General features: G+C 36.9%; 1 protein-coding gene and 1 pseudogene across 7 annotated transcripts in view; one reads left to right on the forward strand and one right to left on the reverse strand.

Moving 5' to 3' along the window:
• Window positions 1-18,819, reverse strand: part of Liprin-gamma (liprin protein kazrin) — a 512,121-nt gene that overhangs the window by 137,097 nt on the left and 356,205 nt on the right. The window lies entirely within an intron of this gene.
• On the forward strand, window positions 1,188-8,972 carry LOC137246159 (regucalcin-like; annotated as a pseudogene).

Consider the following 18,819-nt stretch of genomic DNA (forward strand, 5'->3'; position numbering starts at 1 on the left):
TTAACTTGTTTGCGATTTCCATATTCCCAATTTAGGGCCGTTTTTTTATCAAGCCTTTACTTTTAGCGCTCATTTAATCCTTTTCGTTTGCTCAAGATCTTTTTAAATTACCGGGCGGAAAAATTTACCGGCAGCTCATCTGTCCTAACATTTATTCTTAGGTTAAATTAAAGCATATCATGTCAAGCTTAAAAGTATGCAACAAAAAAGTAGTACACTATTAATGTGAACGTATTAGAGTTTTGATATGGCCTTAGGTTAAATCCCGACAAGACGGACCTGCTTCTCTTCACGAGGAAGTACAAGCCAACTACCATTCTTAAATGACCAGCAACTAAACCTGTCATCGAGTACCAAGTATCTGGGACTAACAATTAACTACAAGTTGAATTGGAAAGTATGCATCGAATAGCTTGTACGGAAGGCCTGCATCGCCTTCTATGCCTGCAAATCAATGTTTGGTAAGAAATGGGGACTCAAGCCAAGCATGGTTCTTTGGATGTACGAGGCGGTGGTGCGACCGGTGCTTACCTATGGTTCCATATTCTGGTGGGAAGCTCTAAGTAAGAGCTACAATCTCACCAGCCTGCAAAAAGTCCAGTGCACTGCGTGCGTTGGTGCCATAGGGGCCGGACGCACTTGCCCCACAGCTGCTTTAGACCCCATTTTGCACCTGCTTCCGATCGATTTGCATATACTTTGTACATCGTCTAAAACCGCACTGAGACACAGGTAGTCTGTACTGATTATTACTCATACTTCGTACCTACTGGTGTTAAGTCAGATGCCTCGAACTGTGTTGATGTCCTGTGCTGGCCAGGTCAAAGCATCAACTATGAAGGGCGGCAGAGTTGCTGGATGCCGAGGCAGCAATTAAGCTAGGTCCAAGAAAACTCCGCGTAATTGCCGAGAGAACGGAGTTATTCTATGACATAACATGGCACCTGATTGGGGTTCTTACGTTTGGTCATCAAACAAATTCCCGTAACATTATGGTCACATTCAGTCCGAATGGTCGGCAAGCGTCGGTTCAATTTAGGAATGAAATTTCAAAACCGAGGAAAATTAAACAAGGGGTACAACAAAGTGGTGTCATATCCCCGCTTCTGTTTAATTTCTACATATCAAAACTCCCTTCCCCACCAGAAGAAGTTAAAATCATTTTCTATGCCGATGACTGCACGATTATGGCAACGGGACCTGGACCCTCAATTGATGAGTTATTTTCTAAAATAAACAGCTATCTCCGCGATCTTTCTAGCTTATTCACCTCGCGCAACCAGAATAAATCTACGGCTACTCCGTTTGCGACGTGGAAGGAACAGATGTCGCAAATATTGGACGTTCACGTCGATGGTTTCACACTACCGACTGTGAGTCACCCAAAGATAATACTCTGACCTTCAAGACGCATGTCACCAAAATTTTATCTAAAGTACAAAGTCGCAACAAAATCCTCAAGTCGCTTGGCGGTAGGACTTGGGGAAAAGATAAAGAAACGTTGTTAACCATGTACAAAGCAATTGGCCAGCCTAAATGAGCTACACGTCACCAGTTTGGTTGCCTGGTCTTAAAAACACATACTGGGAAAGGCTGCAGACCCGTCAAGATTCTGCAATCAGAACAGACAATTATGAAAAGCTGCTAACTACATAAAATTTCAATATCTTTTAACTTTTCATGCAATAGAGCTTTTTTGTTGTTTTTTTTGTGAATTTGTGGTGGATGGAGTTAGCAGCTTATACAGCATATGTTGGCAAAATGAAAATCCAGATGTGTTAGTGAGAGCGCGATGATCGCGTACGTCATTTGATGCCTTGTTTTGCGTTGTTCATTCGCTTATTTGCAAGCAACAACACAAAATCGTTTATTATTATTTTTTCGAGTTTGCCAATTTTACTCAGTAAAACAATAGTTGATCCTAAGATACATTTGTTTAATATATATCTATATGTATTATAAAAATTTACTTCTAATATATGTGCGTATGGACAACATTCGTCAACATTGCGAACGACGCACACAATCGATGTTACTGCGCCAAATGCTCAGCGACTACTAAAGGCCGCGGCACAATGACATTTTTCATATAGATGCGTTTAACTCAAGCTCATGCATTCCCGTAAAATCGCCACAATGAACCAAGATGTTGCCTTTATAAATATGAAGGAACTTCAAACTTGGCATTTGAAGTTTATTTCTAATTGCGCATTCATATACAAAATTTCGCGAAGCACTGTTATAAACATTCTCTCTATACAACAAAAATACTTGCCAACATATTTTGTGTCGTATTTTATTGTTATATTGCAGTTTTTAATTGCGAAAAATGTTAGAAAAGTTACCAACCATTGGAAAAAATAATTTCACTTACAAAGAGTGCCAGCACCCTTAGCCAAAGCAAATGTCAAATTCTCCTTCTTATGATTTGCTTGCAACAAAATTTGGGAGTTGTTTACTTTTCCATATCAGATGGCACCGGTGTCACTCAATCTACCGTTCTCCATAAAAATACGTGCAATCTACTCAGAATACATAATACTGAGTAAAATGCTTCTAAATGAAAACAGCTTATGTTTCGGGGCTTTAAACTAAAGATAATAGTGCGAACAATTGTTTCACTATTTGCCGACGTCTGTATTGGTATTGAAAATGGTCGAAATCAGATTATATCCACGCCTACTTTCAAAAATGGAAAAAAGAACAATACTTTAACAAATTCTGCTGGAGTGGTGAAACTTGATGAGTGGATAAAAAAAAGTTGCGATGTACAATATAATATTTATTACAATTTTGTAAAATTGGCGTAGCACCGCCCACATTAGGCATAAGAAAATTTAAAAGTTTTGCAAACCGTTAATCAAAAGCAGCTGATATCACTTTGTAATAAGGCGGAAATATGGTCCTTGGTATATATATAGATAAGGACCACACGTTTTTTTTTGGTGAAATGGGGCTTACAGTTTGAATCTTAGCAAAATTTCCAAATATACATTGGGTCGGGTCGATTTGTATGGAAGAAAGTTAACCGATATCGCGCCATCGATTTTTCGATAGGATTTGGGCTCAGGAAAAAAAGTTCTACCACGCATACCCAAAAAAATAATTTTCGAGCCTGCGAAATTTCATTTTTTTTTTTGACATTTTCGACTTTGACTTTTAAGGTTTTTTTCATGACCTACTAAAATATATGTCACGTACACGTTGCTTTGGTTCCTGATGGTGGCCCTAGCTAGCTCAGTACATTTGGCAGGCCGTGGTTCGGACGCACACATATATTTATTTCCTTCCGTTCAACCTCTTCGGATTCACTTACCCACCGCACCACAGGAATCCCGCCCAACCTTGGACCGCTCGCCTCATGCAACCTACTCTGCGGTCACCCTAATGCCATGCTCCATACTCCTACTTACCTCCTCATTATTCCATCCTTACATCTCCGCTAAAAATGTTGTCGATAACAGATTTTTGAAAAACAAAAAAAAAACATAAAAAAATATATACAATTTTACAATCAAATGAAAAATTTTTAGTAGGTTATGAAAAAAACCCTAAAATCAAAGTCGAAAAAAAAGTAAAAAAAAAAAAAAAATGAAATTTCGGAGGATCGAACATTATTTTTTTCGGTATGCGTAGTGGAACTTTTTTTCCTGAGCCCAAATCCTATCGAAAAATCGATGGCGCGATATCGGTTAATAAATCGACAGTCTAATATACATGCATATATTGTACGAAACAATACTTGATAGATAGATAGATTTATCAAAACCTTTTGATACAGTCAACAACGGCACGTTATTGCAAGACTTCCTCCTAGTCTCAAAAGGTGGACCGCAAATTATTTGCCAGCAGACTTCGGTGCAATTCAGAAACGTAGCATGTAAGCCCAGAAGAATTAAAGAACGTGGTATTCTATAGCCGATTTTGTTTAACTTCCTCACATCGAAGCTCACTTCGCCACCAGCAGGATTTACCAATTTTTCCTACGCCGATGACTGCACTATAATGGTTACAGATCCCAGCCCACCCATCGATAACCTATGTAATAAAACAAACAATTATTTCACTAAAATCATTCCGGACCTTATTTACAATATGGGCATGGCAAATGTCGACCATATTTACCTTCCACGTCAATGGCATTACGCTACCGACTGTTTTACACCCAAAGTATTGGGTGTGACGTTCGTTCAGGATTGTATTTCTATATCATGCCGAAAACCCCAACAAAGTTTGTCGGGAGCAACCGTGATGTGAACCCTAAACTGAAATAAATTTTTTTAAGTTCAGTCCTCATTTCTTATTTATTTATGTTTCATATAAAACGCGCTTCTTTTTATATACTGGGTGTGACGTTCGTTCAGGATCTATATTTGGCGCAATTATTCCTAGAATCCAGAGCCGTAACAAACTTCTCGAATATCTTGCCGGCAGCTATCGGGATAAAGATAAAGAGACGCTCATTACCACTTTCAAAGCATTTGGCCGGCCGCTTAAATACTACGCGTCCCCGATATGGTCACCGAGCTTATTGGTAGGTTACCCATTTGAAGAGAATACGGGCCTGTCAAAACACCGCTCTCAGAACCGGCACGGTCTGTTTTCTTATGTCCCCAGAGCACCACCCACATAGTGAGGCGAGAGTACTCCCCATTAGGGAGAAATTAAATGCTGAAAAACAGTTTCTGTTGAATATACAGAAACCTTCGTCATTCAATGTATGAAATATCCATACTTGTGGCAAAGAGGATAAATATAATAAGAGCTGTCACTCGTTATTTTTTAGGCAATACTGAAAATGAAAAAGACAATAACTATTTTCTGTGAAAATGGGCGAAATCGGTTGAAGCCACGCCCAGGTTTTATACACAGTAGCCCGTCTGTCTTTCCGCTCAGCCGTTAACACGATAACTCGACCAAAAATCTATAAATCTTTACTAAACTCAGTTCACGTACTTATCCGAACTCATTTTGAATTGGTATAAAAAATGGCCGAAATCCGACTATGACCACGCCCACTTTTTCGATATCAAAAATTACGAAAAATAAAAGAAATGCGATAATTCTATACCAAATACGAAAAAAGGGATGAAACATGGTAATTTGATTGGTTTATTGACGCAAAATATAACTTTAGAAAAAACTTTGTAAAATGGGCGTGACACCTACCATATTAAGTAGAAGAAAATAAAAAGTTCTGCAGGGCGAAATAAAAAACCCTTGAAATCTTGGCAGGAATACTGTTCGTGGTATTTATAAATAAATTAGCGGTATGCGACAGATGATGTTCTGGGTCACCCTGGTCCACATTTTGGTCGATATCTCGAAAAGGCGTCCACTTATAGAACTATCACCACTCCCTTTTAAAAGACTCATTAACACCTATCATTTGATACCCATATCGTACAAACAAAGTCTAGAGTCACCCCTGGTCCACCTTTATGGCGATATCCCTAAATGGCGTCCACCTATGGAACTAAGGATCACTCCCTTTTAAAATACTCATTAACACCTTTCATTTGATACCCATATCTTACAAACAAATTCTAGAGTCAACCCTGATCCACCTTTATGGCGATATCCCTAAATGGCGTCCACCCATAGAACTATGGCCCACTCCGTCATAAAATACTCTTTAATGCCTTTCATTTGATTCACTGTCATACAAATACATTCCAGGGTTACCCTCGGTTCATTTTCTTACATGGTTATTTTTACTTATGTTGTCACCATAGCTCTCAACTGAGTATGTAATGTTCGGTTACACCCGAACTTAACCTTCCTTACTTGTTAAGTATAAATTCAACTGCTTAAGCATATATACTTAGGAGACGGCATTAAAATTGTAGGTCCCATTAATTCGAAGTAAAATTAAAAGTAGAACGCCGCGAATTGAGGGACAAAGCTGGGTCCTAAATCTCTCGTGCCAAGTCATTATGTCAGTTATGATTAAGTATGCGTGTACGCATGTATTCAACATGCATAGAAAGCTGCATCAAAAATTATCACATACTTTTAGGCTGACAGTTTTTTACGTTTGGTAGAACGAGTATTCCATGGAAAATCGTAAATTTTCAAAATGTTGTTTCGTTTATGTATTACCTTACCATGTCAATATCTTTTAAGTATATCACACCATATCGTGCCAATGAATTTAAAATTAGTATCAGCTTAAGAAAAAAAAAAATAAATTAAAAAAAGTTGAAAAATCAAATAATCACCAACCTTGGTTACCTTAGCAACCATTTATTTTATTTACGAACTGAATTTCGTATGTGTTCCGTACAAACAATACAATTTTTACTCTATAATTTTTTATTTCGAAATTATTAAATTTCATTTTTATTTTAACAATTCTTGATACAACTACTACCAAATGTGGTTTCTGGTTTTTTCAAATATTTTTAGTTTCGCAGGATTTCTGCATGACGAACTGTCACCACAATGTTCATTGATTTTTTGTTGTCCCGTACAAGAGCAAGCTTATTTTGGATTTTTCACTTCCATATACAAATATTTCAAAAGCACAGTATAACAAATAGTTTGTCTGAAAAAGTTGAAGCTTGTCTGTAGTTGAGGTTGAAAACTAAAAAGTGCGTAGTTTTTTTTCCCGTAACAGCCGTGGAATGCTCCACAAACATTTTCGTGTTCTACTGCGAGATGAAAACAAAATTTATACTTTTTCGCAAATGTTTTAGCACAAGAAGTTGATTTCGATTGGAATTTCCAATTCCGTACACCTTTTTTTATATTTGTATTTCCTTTCGTTTTAGACGTCTTACAAATTTAAACCGCTTCCTAACGCTCATGCCGTACTAGGCGAGGGTCCTAATTGGGATATTACTACACAAAGCCTTTATTTTGTAGATATAGATAGCACGAAAATATTTCGCTATGATTTCAAAAGTAAAACCACCCATAGTGCTACACTTGTAGGTGAGACAATAATAAAATTCATCATACCCATCGAAGGGGAAAATGGCAAGTTTGTTGCCGGTTGCTGGCGGCATGTAGCTGTTGTTACATGAGATGGTATATCATCCACAGCCAAAGTAGAACGCTATGCTTATGAAGTCGAACAAAGTGAAAAGTATTCTAACAACGGCTTTAATGATGGGAAGGCCGATATAAAAGGACGTCTACTTGCTGGTACAAATTTCAACGATCTTAATAACTTTTACAGCACACGCAAGGGTACATTGTACAGCTTTGAAGTAGGAAAACCAATTAAGGAACTTATAAAAAATGTTGGGATTTCGAATGGTTTGTCTTGGAACGGTGAGATGAAGAAGCTCTATTACATTGACTCAGCTAATAATAATGTTAGAGAATATGATTATAATTACAGCTCCGGTGCTATAAGTAAGTTCCTTAAGAAAGATATTAGTTTATGTTATTACTAATATATATTTTTTCAAGGCAATCCAAGGGTAGTTTGGCAGAATCAAACACATACGCCTGATAGTATGACTATCGATGCGGATGGGAATATTTATATATGTACTGTCACGGGATATCGTGTTTATAAAGTCAATCCAAGGTGAGTGAACGATATATTTCACGAAAATCGGATCTCTATTATAACTATGTTTACAAGCGATTACAGCTTAAGTCGACTTAGGACAAGGCTCTCTCCGTTTTTTAATAACAAAAATTTATCTTTTTGTGAAATTTTGTTTGTCCCGTAATATCTTTCCCTATCCTACACTATGGATAGAGGGGGTATGCAGGCTATTAATACTTAGCATTACGAGAGCCCTGAAGACAACCCCCGAGGCTGAACTGTATGCCATTCTGCACATTCCAACTGTAGACCTGGTAGCAAGGAACAAAGCGTAAACAACTGCAACGAGGCTCAGTGAATTTGGGCAAGTTGAGCGCAGACCATACGATCATAGTAGTAAAGCGTCATCAATTACAGGACGCACAGACTAGCCCATTCTCTATCTGCGCTTGGAGGGGGCTCTTAAAGCTACCATAGAGGTGGATGGTTGGCGCTAGGGTGATCAAATGGCGAATGAGGTGATACATGTATAAACAGATGGTTCCGAAGTACTGCTTAAATTGAAGACGTGTCAACTTTTATATTTAAAGCCATGCAGCAATTAAGGCAATAAGCTCGCATAACACAGCATATAAAAGTGTGTTAGATCATCATCAGATTAGCAATCCCTGGAAAGAATCGGGACGGAGAAAAGCATACATCTATTTTGGGTCCCAGACCATATAGGAATAGGGAATGAAATGGCGGATAAGCTAGCCAAAAAGGATGCATCCTTTGAAGCTTGCTCCGTAGACGTCCCAATTAGATTACGAGAAAGGCGTCGTTCCAATCCAATCGAATATAATGTGTAGGTCTTACAACCCTAGAGTGACAAATTTGCTTCTATCATTAAGAAGAGAGTACTGTTGACTCATGACGGCTATTCTGCCTGGCACTGCCTTCTGGCGTCACATGCCTTTAAATTAAGCTTGGTCAATGATAGCAGATGTAGGAAATGCTGTATGGAGGAGAAAGCGATTGAGCACGTTTTGTTTCACATCTAGAAACAGGAAGGGGCATAGATCCTAGAAAGCTTCTAGTCATTGCAAGAGGTTTTGGTTTTTATACTCTTCTTCAGTTTTATGGTTAAATAAACTTCTGGCAACACTACCGACTCATTTAGTCTATGTCAGGTCCTCATGGAACGGTCAGTTCAACCTGACCTAATAAAACGAAGTGCTATATATTGTTTTAACTAAAATTTTATTGCGTAAATTTTAAATATTTTTCTTTCAGAGCCAAAGAGATACTTTTGGAAATTTTATTTCCCTTCGAAAAAGTTACTTCTGCTGCCTTTGGCGGTCCAAATCTAGATCTTTTATATGTAACTACTTCCTCTAGCGGAGATAACTCATCGCAAGCTGGCTAAACTTTCCAAGTGACAGGATTGGGCGTGAAAGGTTTGCCCATGTCAAAGGTGCGTCTTTGAATGTATCTGAATTCTTCTAATTATTTTTGAATGTAGTTGAATTAGACACAGTAAGAAAAGTGATTAAAATATACACGTCTAAAATCATAATATGATAATTTATTGAGGGTGCTATCTGGCTAAAATATTTGTCGGACTGTTTGCCTACAGCTTCGTATAAGGCAATCAACCCTATTACGGTTGTCAACGTCAACCATCAATTCGTATCGACATCAACGTCACTTCAATGCGAAATCCGTATTTACTAAAATAATGCATTGACGTTTATGTGTTATCAATAGTTTTATAGAAAAACTATAATTCCTATAATTTTGACAATTGTTTATTTACAATTTATTCAGTGGTTATTTGGTAATTAGTGTAAAGTTTGTGATTTAAAATGTTTTTCGTATCGGACAGTGGAACCTTGAGTGATAACGTGTGCAAGGCAATGTTAAAGGAAAGAGATGTGCCAAAAGTCTGAAATTTTAAATTTGCCAGATAGGAAGTTAGTACTAACATTGCTGCTTTCCATTAGAGCACAATTCTCCATTCCAAGGCAAGGGTTAGATTTCTTTTCCAATTCTGCAACAAGCTCCGTGAATTGGCTGCTGCTGGTTATTTTTAACATTTTCTGAAATTTAATTAAAAATAAATAAATAACGTGTATTTATACGTATAAATATAGCTTATTTTACCAATTTTTAATAGCCGAATTTCGTATTGTAGCGCTTGTCGTCAACAAAAACTATGTTGACGAATTTTGCGTCACGTCACGTCAACACAACTTCAATATTGTTTTAGCCGATACCAAAAAAGCATCAACATCTGTCAATAGTTATCGACTTTGACAACGCCAATACAAATTCATGAGCATCGACACTAATTTTCTCACTATTAGCCGTGTTTTTTTTTCACGTATATACTTCTATGTTTACGCGTAAAAAAACGCTTATCCTCACTTAGATAATGCTTAGGAGACCCATCTAGCAGCAATTAGCTACAGAACATGTTGTACCGAAAAGCGCAGACACAAACCTCTGGTGGCCATAGTGTATAACATATAGATGAGTCGGTTGCGATGAATAGTTAGTGGACACACACCATTTATAGAGGTGATACATAGAATAAGTGTAGAGGTGGGACATAGACACATATTTCATTTGCATCTGAGTATAATGCGTATTGAAATTTAGTAGTACTAATTTTATGCGCAGCAATTTCAGAAGAGTAGATAAAGTTTGACGCTTAGCAGTCCATATAAAGTTTAAGAGTAAACGTCTATAGACGTAAACAACGGAGAGCTTTGAAGACAAAATAAGGGATAATCACCATGTAGGAAAATGAACTTAGGGTAAACCTGGAATGTGTTTGTATGACATGGGTATCAAATAGTAGGTATTAAATAGTATTTTCGAAGGGAGTGGGCCATACTTCTATAGGTGGATACCTTTTCGAGATATCGCCATAAAGGTGGACCAGAGATGACTCTAGAATGTGTTTGTACGATATGGGTATAAAATTAAAGGTATTAATGATCGGTTTAAAAGGGAGTTGGCCTTTAGTTGTATGTGTGAAGGCTTTTTCGAGATATAAACCAAAATGTGGATCAGGGTGACCCAGAACATCATCTGTCGGGTACCGCTATTTGATTTATATATGTAATACCACGAACAGTATTCCATGATTCCAAGGGCTTTTGATTTCGCCCTGCAGAACTTTTTAATTTTCTTCTACTTAATGTGGTAGGTGTCACACCCATTTTACAAAGTTTTTTTCTAAAGTTATATTTTGCGTCAATAAACCAATCCAATTACCATGTTTCATCACTTTTTTCGTATTTGGTATAGAATCATGACATTTTTTTAATTTTTCGATATCGAAAAAGTGGGCGTGGTCATAGTCGAATTTCGCCCATTTTTACCAAGATAAAGTGAGTGCAGATAAGTACGTGGACTAAGTTTAGTAAAGATATAACGATTTTTGCTCAAGTTATAAAAACTGTAAAGTGTATAAAAACTGGGCGTGACTTCAACCGATTTCGCCTATTTTCACAGAAGACAGTTACCGGCATAAAAGCTATGCCCTTACCTAATTTCAAAAGGATTGTTAAATTTTTGTTCGACTTATTATGGCATTAAAAGTATTCTAGGCAAATTAAATGAAAAAGGGCGGAGCCACGCCCATTTTGGAATTTTCTTTTATTTGTGTATTTTGTTGCACCATATTATTACTGGAGTTGAATATTGACGTAATTTACTTATATACTGTAAAGATATTATATTTTTTGTTAAGATTTGACTTTTAAATTTTTTTTTGTAGTGGGCGTGTTCGTCATCCGATTTTGGAAATTTTTATTTAGCACACATATAGTAATAGGAGTAACGTTCCTGCCAAATTTCATCACGATGGGCTCAACGACTGCTAAATTACAGCTTGAAAAACTTTTAAATTACCTTCTTTTAAAAGTGGGCGGTGCCACGCCCATTGTCCAAAATTTTACAAATTTTCTATTCTGCGTCATAAGGCAACACATCTACCAAGTTCCATTGCTTTATCCGTCTTTGGTAATAAATTATCGTGTTTACGGACTGACGGACATGGCTAAATGAATTTCTTTTTTCGCCCAGATCATTTTGATATATAGAAGTCTATATCTATCTCGATTAGTTTATGCTGTTACGGATTACCGTTATGGGAACAAAGTTAATATACTCTGTGAGCTCTGCTCAGCTGAGAAAAAAAAAAACAGCTATTGACAATCATAAAAGGGGTGAATATCAATGCGAAATTTGGCTAAAAATTGTGAGCCACTGTAACAATAATACCGACGGCAATCAGCAATGTTATTTGAAATCTTTTAAAGAGCAACATGAATAAAAAAAAGCTGTCACTGCTACAACAACAACAATAAAAACAAGGTGAAAATAGTAAGGGTTTACTGCGAAAGAATGAAAATTAATTAGTATATTAAGTTTGTCACGAATCTTAAAATTGTAAGTCCTTAAAGGAAAAGAGATAGACCCAGCAATAAGTTTACTAAATTGATCAGGTTGACAATCTGGTTAAATTTAGCCATGTCCGTCGTCTGTTTGACCGCAAACTAGTGCCACAGTTTATGAAATATCTTGATAAAATTTGGTGGGCAGGTATACTTAGGTGTACGATTAGTCATTTGGATCAGAAGCTTTTCGTAACTTCCGCACCATTTTAACAGCCGGAAACTTCAAATTTCACCAAATGCCTACTTATGCGGCATTTATTGTTGTCTAGAAAAATTGTAGATATACATATATCCCTGATTCTGATTGTTCAAACATGAGGATTTTCATAATTTCTAATTTCAAGAGCTAGAGGCTTGAATCTTTACGAAATGACTACATGTATTACTTACTTACTTACAACAAGAAACAGCCGATTATTCAGATATTACGAATGGGATAAAATTACTGCTCAGCTCCATTTATGAATGGTTTAAAGTATTCGGTACAGCCGAAGACATTCCCGTCCTAACTTGTTTTCTACTCGCACTATGCGAATTAGGTTTATGGATTGCTTAACAAATAATAACAACTTCCAGAAAGAAAGATAATAATTTTCCCTTATTAAGAATCTTAAGTTATAAACCCTTATGAAAATAAAAAAAAAACGTTTCAGAGATTTATGATATCATAAAATATTATATTTGATAAATAGAGACAATTAAGCACTTGAACGTTAATTGGTTGAAAAAGTTATGCTCTTGATAGGTGTCATTAAGTATACTTGATACTTAGTACCAAGATATCAGATAAGTTTATTTATATGGCAGTACATAGAAGTATGTGTGTTTTTTAAATTATAAATAACATGTATTATTATTTACATTTATTTGTATAAGTTAAGGATGGGCAATCAGCCACATTTCCAAGCGTTGGCGTTGCGTGTGTTGACTGGAGTGAATAACACAAATCTCAAGCACATTTTACATCCTTTATGTTAGATTCGTTTCGTGTTTTTCGTCCATTTTCGAGTAATTCCCAAAGAGCTATAGTCTTGAAACTTAGAACACACCTTAGAACTCAATGACAATTTAACATACGAAAAAAAAATTGTTTGTTGGTCTAGGGATCGTGAAAAAACAAAAATCTAACGAACTTTGAAATTTTGATGTAGAGTTTTAAGGAACTTTCTAATTACCCAGGGACCTGAAACTTTGTTCGCAGCTTAAGACTCCATAAGGTTGTGATATTAAGGATAAAAGGGCTTTGAACATTTGACAGTGATCGAGATATTAAGAGTTACTCAGAAAGCTCGTTTAAAACATTTCGCGACTGCTATTTGAATAACTTCCTGTAGAGCAAGATTCCAGAAACTAAGCACATATGTACTTCGGAACACCATGGCAATGCAACGTGTGGGGAAACAGTTTTGGCTAAGTTGTTCAGGGATCGTGATTATTAAAATATTTGTCCGAAGCTTGAAATTTTACTTTCGAGTTTGAAAAAACTGCCCGATAGCCCAGAGAACTTAAACTTTAAATAAAACTGTGAGCATTAGCATTGTAATATTTAGGACAAAAAAGTTTTCTAGGTGGGGCCAGATATCGAGATATTTGGGAAGTTTATTTACAGCATGTGGGATCTTGCGACCGCTATTTGAGTAACTTCCCGTAGAGCTAAATTCTTGAAACTAAGGGCATAATTCAGAACCCTATGACATTGCAAAATTACGTAAAAAATGTTCGCTTGGTGGTCCAGGGATCGTGAGAACTCAAAAAGTTGCTCGAACTTGAAAATTTTGCTTTCGAGTTTTACGAAACTTCCCGATAACCAAGAGACCAGAAATTTTGGGCCCTATTAGGTTGTAATATTTATTTAAAAGAGTTTTATAGATGGAACAGGGATCGAGATATTTATAAGTTCCATTTAGAATAAGTGGAATCTTGCGACTGCTTTTTGAGCAATTTCGATAGAGCTAGATTCTTGAAACTAAGAACATTCTTCAGAACCTTATGAAAATGCAACACGAGGGAAATCATTTCAAACAGCTTACAAAAACCAAAACTAATAATAATAGCTACTGTTAAAATTTCAAAATCAAAAATTCATCAACATTATTGAGCAATTCACAAAAGTGTCGTATTCACGTAAACATTTTTTTGAGTTGTTTCCATGGTTTCCAAAATAAAATTTGATGAAAGCATAGCGCATAGAGCGAATAGGAGAATTTGTGAATTACCTATATTTCTGTGTTTAGGGACCCATTTTCCGCCGCGTTTTGACCTATTTATATAAAGGAAGTATTTAAGAAACTTTGTATACTCTTCTTATTTTGTTATCATACTTCATGCAGTTCTCTGAGTTTACAAACATTTAGAAAGGTAACTTGAAAACGGCTTAAGTCTACCAGTAACATTTCTTTACTAATAGCTCTGCTTTCACTTATAAATTTAACGAAATCATCTTTGACAAGCTTTTCAGGGCAGATATACATTCGGTTTGTTTGCAAATCACTACCGAAGGGCAACTCGTCTTTTCCAAAGTATTTTGATGTTGCTTTTCACTGGAATTGAACTAGGCCTTGTCTGTTCTACAGAAAATGTTGGAAATAACAGTATGAGTTAGTTTAGTGGAAGTTCTGAGATTGATAATGAAAGGCGTAATATTCTTAAATTAGCCATCGAGTTGCAAGCCACTACCGTGTATGGTACCAGCGCGAGAATGCATTAAACGCAGAAGTACCGTCTGTAGGCAAAGTGTACTTTGGCCATGTGTGCAGAATCCTGCAGAATTTAACCTTTGGTTCTTAAAGAATCATGGTCCTTACGCATAAAATTGGTTTGTGTTGATGCAAAAAGTTGCTAAAGGTTTACTTAGTTTTATCAGTTCTTGGGTAAAAAACTTTGGAAGAACTAATCATGAATATTTGAAGTGTTAGTATGAAAGGAGCAATACGTTCTAAGACACCAAAGTTGTAGCTCTGCCAAATATTTTTAAAACTTAACCAAAGACCTCTTGCACTCCCCTCATCTTTAAGTATACAAAAATAGCTCGAACGTGCGAAAATAATCTCTACGAAGTTGCCCTTATTTTAAACACATAATCTCTTCTATGGAAAAGATTGGTAACTGGGCCTAACAATTATACTACCTTTATAATTGCGATAAAAATATTTTTCGAGAAGAAAGTAATTGAGCGATTTCATTATCAACATTATAAAAATGTTTAATTGTTTTTTTATTACTGTTAAAATGCAGGCCAATAAAAACGTCAATTCTTATATCATTCCATTAAATAAAGCAAATAAAATTATCTTTAGTTCCAGCGCAATATACAAGATTTTTTATTAAGACTCTCTCTGAGAAGCAATCATCTGCGGCATCGAATGTGTAATTGAATGTATCTACCAGACGAAAAAGGTTCTTTCTTGTTCAAGGAATTTCTTCGCTTATTAATTAGCTAATATCACCAGGCCATCCTGATAGCTGAGATGAGAGAACATTTTCTGCCATAAGATTGATTTTCTGGTAAGATTGACATTATTTTCAAATTCACAAGCTCATAATTTAGGACAGGTGCACCAGCGCCACTAATTTATCCCAATTGTCAAATTGTCTCCATTAGATCCATCAATGGTCTCGTGCTCATTGTCTTCACCAGTTGTCAGCACATCCACTGTCGTTAGTTACGACATTAATTGATTTTAACTATCTTACTCTCTGGATCCATCAGCTGTGATCGAATCCAACAATGACGAAATAACACCGTATGAATCAATAATCATTTGGCTTCAGAAGATAGTCCAAAGATGAAAATTCAGAGCATTAAACAACTTTCTTGCACACAACGGCTCCACCAGTGCATCCACCAATTATAATAACTAACTGCGTTCATCGATAGTCTGCCTCACTGACTCCACAAATTGTAATCACATACTTCAATGACGATCTTTCACAGCAGTCATCTACTTTGTTAAATTCATTGCATTTACCAATACACAGATCATCCCACAGCAGTCTTATCTTGATAAATGCACGGCAAACCTCGTTCTCGGAAATGCAAAGGAAAGAACTGAAGAGAAGGGGGAATGGAAAAAGAAACGAAAAAGTAGAGTGGGTAACTCGAAAAGTGAGACAAAGATATAAAAGGAAGAACAGAGTTCAATGGTGAGAGGGGGAGAGCAAAGAAAAAAAGAAAATACGAGAAAGAACAATAAGAAATAAGTCAGAAGTGAGGTTAGGTTAGTTTGAGAGGATGTGAATGGTAATTTCCCAAACTTCCGCTCGGAGACAATTTGTCCATCGTGATTTCCCTCGGTGAGTGTCGGATGGGTACATATTAGTCCAATCAAATACTTTCTTATATATTCCCAACAAACCATTTACTTGCCCTTATGAACCAAGAAGAAGTGAAATATCTACCCTCCCTTCTTTCGCCAGACTGTCCAAAAGCCGTGCGCCCAGAGATCTGAGTCACTCTGTTTGTAATTTTGGGCATCAGCAGAGAAAGTGGTGAATCGACTCTTCTTACTACTCACCCCGATGGCCTCTGTAGAGTAAACTTCTTGGTATGGGCCAAAATCTCGAGAATAGTGTATTACTCGGTTAAAGGTTAGAAATAACCCAGAGGTGGTCGTCCGCCTCGTTTATATCGATTTCGCAACCGTTTTTAGCCATCTCATCAGCAAAATCATACCTTTTGATTTTAATGTGCTCTGGGACCCATCTGAGAAATATATTGGATGCCCTTTGAACGCCAGTAGGTCTCGCCACCTCGATATGCGATTTTATCAAGCTGGATTTGAATGCCTCTAAGGCGGTTCTCAACAAATATCATAACTATACCATACCGGAAAATCAAAGCTGTTATCTCTGGCATATACCTCAGCCTGAAAGACATTGCAAGAGTTTGGAAGTTGGTAGGGCTGACTGACAAGCAGATGCTTCTAGTAGAGCACCCAGGGGAAGTAAAACGATAGTGTTAGTGAAAGATTGTAGAATAGGGAAAGGCAGGGAGTGGATAAAGGGAAGGTTTCTTTCAACGAGGAGAGGAAGAATAAAGCTATGTTCTAAACTAGCGCAAAACTGTCTAATTATGTCCCTCTCATTGAGTTATTTTAATACATATAGTTCAGATTAAGCGTTGTTGGTACACGTGCAGCTGCCAAGTTTCCCGCCCTGCATCCGATTACCACCAGTTCGGAGGTGTTTATTAAACTTCTAGTGCGGAATTTCAGATTTTCGAGACTGTCTCCCATTTTTGGGCAGGAAATTTCTTCCAATTTTTGTCGTGCTCCTTTTGATTTTTCCTACAAATTGGTGGGACGGGACCTACTTGTTTTATGCCGACTCCGAATGGCATCTGCAAGGCAGATGAGTTTTCACTGAGAGCTTTTCGTGGCAGAAATACGATTGGAGTGCTTGCCTAACGTCGAGGGGCGACCCTGGTTAGAAAAAGTTTCTTCTAATTGAAAACACTTGTTTCTAAAATTTGGATGTTTATTTGCCCGGAGTTTGGACCCAGGATTTTCGGTGTGGATGACGGAGCACGCTAACATCACACCACGGCTACCGCCAAGTAAAAATGAAAAAGCTATATATGTGCATATGTCGGCTGAGTTTAAAGTATTCGGTTACACTCTTACTTAAACTCCCTTACTTGTTACTTCGTATATACTAGGGTGGGTCGATTTGTATGGACGAAAGTTAACCGATATCGCGCCACCGATTTTTCGATAGGATTTGGGCTCAGGAAAAAAAGTTGCACTTCGCATACCCAAAAAATAATTTTCGAGGCTGCGAAATTTCATTTTTTTTTTTACTTTTTTCGACTTTGATTTTTAAGGTCGTTTTCATGACCTAATAAAAAAATTTTCATATGTATACCCTGCCCGACCCAAAAATGTCAGTTTTTTAAAAAACTGTTATCGACAACGTTTTTAGCGGACATTTTTGAGTCGGACAGGGTATACATGTAAATTTTACAATCAAACGAAATTTTTCTCAGTAGGTCATGAAAAACACCTTAAAAATCTAAGTCGAAAAAAGTAAAAAAAAAAAAAAAAAACAAGTAAGGAAGGTTAAGTTCGGGTGTAACTGAACATTACATACTCAGTTGAGAGCTATGGTGACAACATAAGGGAAAATGAGCATGTAGGAAAATGAACCGAGGGTAGCCCTGGAATGTGTTTGTATGACATGTGTATCAAATGAAAGGTATTAAAGAATATTTTATGGCAGAGTGGGCCATAGTTCTATAGCTGGACGCCATTTAGGGATATCGCCATAAAGGTGGACCAGGGGTGACTATAGAATGTGTTTGTACGATATGCGTATCAAATGAAAGGTGTTAATGAGTCTTTTTAAAAGGGAGTGGTCCTTAGTTCTATAGGTGGTCGCTTTTTAAAGATATCGCCATAAAGGTGGACCAGGGGTGACTCTAGAATATGTTTGTACGATATGGGTATCAAATGAAAGGTGTGAATGAGTATTTTAAAAGGGCGTGGGGCTTAGTTCTATAGGTGTACGCCTTTTCGAGATATCGCCATAAAGGCGGACCAGGGGTGACTCTAGAATGTGTTTGTACGATATGGGTATCAAATTATAGGTATTAATAAGGGTTTTAAAAGGTAGTGGTGGTAGTTGTATATGTGATGGCGTTTTCCAGATATCGACCAAAAGTGGACCAAGGTGAGCCAGAACATCATCTGTCGGATACCGCTAATTTATTTATATATGTAATACCACGAACAGTGTTCCTGCCAAGGTTTCAAGGGTTTTTATAACGCCCTGCAGAACTTTTTCATTTTCTTCTACTTAATATGGTAGGTGTCACACCCATTTTACAAAGTTTTTTTCTAAGGTTATATTTTGCGTCAATAAACCAAC

This window comes from Eurosta solidaginis, chromosome 3 (genome assembly GCF_040869045.1).
Source record: "Eurosta solidaginis isolate ZX-2024a chromosome 3, ASM4086904v1, whole genome shotgun sequence".
Classification (NCBI taxonomy): domain Eukaryota; kingdom Metazoa; phylum Arthropoda; class Insecta; order Diptera; family Tephritidae; genus Eurosta; species Eurosta solidaginis.